The 5,820-nt window shown below is 42.1% G+C and overlaps 1 pseudogene across 1 annotated transcript; it reads right to left on the bottom strand.

Annotated features, from left to right (window-relative positions):
• Positions 1 to 381: 381 nt before the first annotated feature.
• On the bottom strand, positions 382 to 2,350 carry LOC148877192 (U-box domain-containing protein 26 pseudogene; annotated as a pseudogene). Its single transcript, XR_016112357.1, has one exon. The product of XR_016112357.1 is annotated as a U-box domain-containing protein 26 pseudogene (transcript).
• Between the last annotated feature and the right edge of the window lie 3,470 nt (positions 2,351 to 5,820).

Genomic DNA, 5,820 nt, shown 5'->3' with positions numbered 1-5,820 from the left:
TGTATATTCTACCGTTGTAGAACTACAATGAAGCCTTCTCTGAGTATGATTCGTTATCAGCCCATGGCCCTATGCACTTGCAGTGTTACAGTTAACAGTCTTTATTTATGTTCGTTTCGTCAACCTACAACAACTTCCATGTGTACATACATAAATACCCCACATCAGAAAAAATGCCTCTAACCTTCCCTCCTCAAAGCAAACAAATAAAATAATTGCAAGAACAAAATGTCTCAGAAGTCTGCAAAATGGGATCACTTTCGCTCCACTTTAAGACACCGCTGATCAAACAAAACTACTCGACACACTCTCTTTCACACCACACACGCACATACTAACTAATCATATTGATTTCGTCAATTCGTCAAGGGTGGTATCTGGTTCAGTCATTAATTAATTAATTATATAGTAGTTCTATCAAAATTACAATCACAACTTCCTCTCTTGCTCCTTCCTTTTCTTTTCTGAGATCTTCTCCCTGGATTTTCTAGTTCTAAACATATGTTTCTTACATACAATGAGATTCCTAGTTACATACAGATGTTTTATATACCCAACTGTAGATCATGATCATCGGTTTTTTCTTTTTCCTTTTTTTTTTTTTTTTTTTTGGGGGGGGGGGGGCGACCTGCAACCAGATAGAATTATAAAGAAGTCGGTCGAATTGAAGATGGGAAAACAAAAACAAGAATCAAAATGGGGCAACATCACTGCAAGCAAAATCGTCAGAATTGGCAATTGAATCTTCGGGCCACGAGTCCCGCAAAAGCTTAAGCAATAGCTGAGCTTTGCGCTTCGCTCGCTCTGTGCGATCGCTCTGCACTAACAGCAACAGCTGCGTTACGACTCCTGCCGTTACTGCATCTCTCTGTAATTGCTCTGACGCGGAGCAGAGCGAGACAAGTGCACCGGTTGCGTACTCCGTCGCCCGGTCCGATATCTTGAGGATAATCTTCACTAGGAGAGGCACCGTTAGAGCGTGCTCCGCGAATGCTGAGCGACCCGCTGGGATCCGGCATAGCAATTCCACGGTCGCCAGAGCTCGTTCTGCGTCGCATTTCTCGAAATCAGCCAACTTGTCAATCAGTGCCTCCACCGCTCCTGCCGACACTGCCATGTGACGGTTCTGTTTCACCAGGCACAATGCGAACAAGGCCTTAATCCCGATCTTGAGCGCTCTCGGGTATGCTAACGGGTGGTTCAGTATCCTCGTTATCCCCTCCAATACCCCGTCGGCATTGCCAATTAGGATCCGGTTCTCCAAAGATCGAGTACCCGCTACCACCATCTCAATGAGCGCAGCTGCGTTGACTCGGACCTCGATACAAGAGTGGGAGAGGAGGAAAGAGAGGAAAGCGACTCGATCCGTTTCGGAAGCCACGAACTCGCAGTGTGCCTCGTCGAGCGGGAACATGACCAGGAGTGCGAGCGACTCGTGAGTCAGCTCGTCTGATTCGTTGCTCTCCGGGCCGGCGAAGACGATGGGAAGGAGAACTTCCGGGACGTTGTGCGTGGAGATGAGGGAGCGGTTCTTGTCGGAGTCCTTAGCGAGTCCCCTGAGACGGCGGAGGGCGGAGAGGCGTGAGTGGGGAGGGGTGGAATTGGAAGAGGCTTGGACGAGTAGGTCGCGAACGAGAGCAGGATCGGCGGGTTGTTTAGGGGTGGGGATGCGCTCAACGCCAAGAGATCGGTTAGCGACGCACCAATCCTGGATGAGACGGCGGAGAGTGTGGTTGGGGATGAGAGTGAAGTCGGAGAGTGGAGCGCGGGTGACGGGACAGGTGGTGTTGCCGGTTGCGACCCATGACTCGATACTGGCCCGGTCGTAGGTCTGACCGGTGCATACCGTGACAGGATCCCGCATCAACTCCAGCGAAATCGGACATCTGAAATGGTATGGGATCTGTACCGCTACGTCCAACGGCTCCAGGCTCCCTGGCATTCTCCTGTTTCCTTCTGTTCTGGTGTAATTGTTTACTTGTTCTCTCCTTTTCTCTCCCCTTAATCTTAATCTTGAAACATTCTAAAGGACAACTCACTTTTACAGGACACCTCCTCTTCTATTTCTGCCTTCCTCTGAATGCCCACTGCTAACGCTCTTTCTCTCTCTCTCCCCTTTGCTTTCACTCCAGCAGTCCAGCTTTCTCTTCTCTTTATACGATGGAAGTGGAGGAACACGAGACATACCAACTGTCGTAGAAGAGCACTGCCCTTATCTGACTCCCTACACGTGTGTCGACCATTGTTAAGTGCTAAGCGTTACTCAAACTCTAACCCGAGTTCATCTCTGGTCAAAGCCACAAATCGCAAACGTATCCTGTTCCTCCGGCCCCACTTAGGCCTAAAATCCTAGTCAGTAGTCACGTTTACGTCAATCAAAAATTAAAATGGAAAACCTTCTACCTGCCCGGGCTGATCCAGTACTGACCACATTACCATCATTAATTAATTTCATAAATATATTTAGGTCAGAAATCTTAATGACTTGATTTTACTACGGTGATGGCGGTCAAAGGTCAATGAGGATCACCAGAATGTGTGGACCCCTTATGTCCACCGTCTACATTATTGGTGCTCAGGCTTTAATTTGTTTCTTTCTTTTTTGGGTCATTTACTTTTGGACACCCCTGAAATTTCACTCAATTACTAAAATACTCCTTTTCGTTTGCATTTTACTTATAAGTCCCTTGTGAATTGTAATTTACAAGGAGACGTTCATGGCCGGGTAGCCTGACGAGCTGGCCCCGGCCTGGCCCGATCAAAATCGGGCTTGGATAGGATTTAAAGTCCTTGGGGTTGGATCTAAAACATCGGGCCCGATTTTTATCGGTCTGGTTTTGAACTTTTTCGAAAAAGTTCGGTTTAAGCCCGAATCCGAGTTTAATTTAATAATATATTATATAATAAAAATATATTTTATATAATAAAAATAAGAATATATATAATACTTTTTTTTATTTTTTAAGTAATAGTGAAATTTTTCATTATATTTTTAGGTTTTGATGTCTTTAAATATAAATAAAATAATTTTTAATTGAATAAAACAGGAAAAAATATTTTTTCCAAATTTCTGGTCAAATTTGAACTCAAGACTTAGGCCTAATAGTCGGACCAGGCTAGAGTCTAAATATATTTTGTTTAATGTAGAGGCAAAGCCAGGTCCGTGATAAACAGGTCTATTTGCAAGCGTTTTACTTATTATTGAATTTCTTAAATAGAAGTGTAAAATGACATTTCTCACCTTGACAATTAGCATCAGTTTGACTAATTGAATAGAAACTAGAAAGAAAAGAAAGAACCAAAATACCGAGTTTGCCCATAACTAAAGCATCGACTTAACCCATGATTGCTCTTGTCGGAGATGTCGCCGGAATATCGATCCTCAATGATACCTTTATCTACCATTAAATCTTGCTATTTTTCTCCAGGAATGATCATGTCATCAGTTGTAATTGCAATATCTCTTCAAATTCAGTATGGATCTCTGTGTACTATAAAACATTAGCTTAGTTAATCAATTTCTTCACTAAATATAGCTAATTAATGATGATGAATATATTGAAACAAAGGTGGAGAGCAATAAAAAAAATCTGAATAACGTGAACTTCAGACATACCAAAGTTGGAGAGGAAGTGCTCCGAGGTCCAATTTTGATTTGAAATTCTTCCGATGAAGTTCATTAGTTACTTGCTTCAACCCAAGAAGAATTGGAAGCTATTTGCTTCTCCGCCTCTCAGTTTCTCTTTATAAATTCACTCTTTAGGTTAAATTTGAGAGAAATACAAATGTAAATACGTAGAGTATAAGACTTTATATTTTGTATGTATTTATATTATACATATTTGCATTTATACTCTTTTCAAACTGAGCATTATAATTTTGTTGAACTGGTTAAGTTTGTAAAGCTCAGCACCCAATCTGTTATAGAACTCCTCCATCCATTCTACCCCAGAATACATGACAATAACTAGTGTTTGTTCATCATCAAATCAGGTTCTAGATTGAATACTCGTTACTAAAAGTAATAAATCCACTACCATAAAGAGAGATTAAAGAAATTACAAAAGAAAGAAAAGAATATTAAAGTTACCTCATACTCCTGTGTAAATAACCAAATGAGCTCGTTTTGGTAGACATTTTCGTCATCTCTTCCCGTTGTTTTTATTTCTTGCTCAAAGCTAAAAATTATATTGTTATATTTTCAATTAATTATTTTAATTCTATGGATAAATTAAGGATTCATGATTGTCTTTGATGGATCTTATTATGTGCTGTTTGTTCATGTGACAATTTCCATACGGAAATATAAATGGCGAGGCTGAGGTGTCTTAATAAAACGCAAACGAAAAGGGGCGTTTCAGTAATTGAGCGAAACTATCGGGGTGTCGTCTACTTCACTGATAATTTCCGTCACCGAAACCTACACGGGCACGCGGCCGGGCAGGAGAATCTGTCACATGGGAATAGGACCTTTTGCCCTTTTGGGTCGGGGGATCCGGGGGAAGAAGGAAAGAGCCGGTGGTGTCGTTTTGTAGTGACGCACACACGCGTGCGGGAGGGGTGCGACAGTGCGCCCCACGAGCCATGCCCCTTCGTCCCTCTTGTCCCCGGTCAACCAGGCAACATTGCCGGGGCCAGCCTGCACCTTGCTATGCTTCCCCGCTGCACGTGCTTTTTAACTCCTTCGCACCACTCCACGTTTATACCTTTGACCACCGGGTTCTCTCTCATCTCTCGTTTACCCTTATGTTCGTTCTTCTGTAGAATTCCGCATCACGGTGCTCCTGGATCGACTGTGGATGGGGATGATCGGCGCAGGAAGTTGTGCTACACCCAGCAAAGAGAGGCCGAAGGCTTCATTTCTATTTGGACATTAAATTATTATATTTGTCTTTGTAAATCGATGAGGATGAAAATTGATCACGAGGGCAATAATGGAAAGTTGCCGGAATAAGATGTCATATCGGCTCACTATTTTTCCGCACGTCGACTGTTAAGAGAGACCTATAACCATAAAGGGATGTTGGAGGCTTTGGATGATTACAAGGGGCGTGGATTTCAACGGTTAAGTCAGTAATGACAAGAAAAAATAAAGTGAAATAGAGGGTTTAATGAGATAAGATAAGAATTCGTGTGAAGAGCTAGAGGGCTCTTCTGGGAGCTTGTATGAATGGATTGAAGAGTTGAGCTCGTAGGTGGAGCTGGTGAGCTCCATATGATGAGCTGAAGAGCTTGTTGGGAGAATTAGTGAGCTCCGTGTGACCATATACCCAATGTGCCTTGTTCATAGTAACGTACTACCATATTCCATTGTCTAAATGAATGGGGGATTCATCTATTTATAAGAGAGGGTCTTTTATTCAAGAACCAACAGGTCGGAGCTCAGTCCATTTGTCATATTCTCAATTGACATATTATATGCACGTGGTAGAATGCATTTACATTAATGTTGTAATCAGTTTGGCCTCATATTGTTTATACATGTTATGAATTGATTTCAGATCAGCTCGTTAGAAGCATGTGAGCTCATAACTCATCATAACCAAATCAGCTAGTCAATTGATAACTTTGCCCAATCATATGACGGTTTCTAATTAATGGTCGGTTTTGACCATATCATAAACTATTACTTGTTAAACTTTATTTTTAGTTTTAATGCTGCTGGCTGATATCGAAAACCTTGGAAAACAGGAAAAGTATGGCAAGGGATGCAAGATGATAAACCGTACGTGCAGCAGCAATAAGCAATTGATTTGATCCGGACTAGGTATAAAAAGATGGCGGTAATTCTCATTTATTTGAATCGAGAGGAATCTGGAT

The sequence above is a fragment of the Nelumbo lutea genome, chromosome 1 (assembly GCF_056320005.1).
Source record: "Nelumbo lutea isolate HS-2025 chromosome 1, American lotus-T2T, whole genome shotgun sequence".
Lineage (NCBI taxonomy): Eukaryota > Viridiplantae > Streptophyta > Magnoliopsida > Proteales > Nelumbonaceae > Nelumbo > Nelumbo lutea.
Note: the sequence above shows the minus strand (reverse complement) of the source record. Positions and strands in the feature narration are given on the sequence as shown.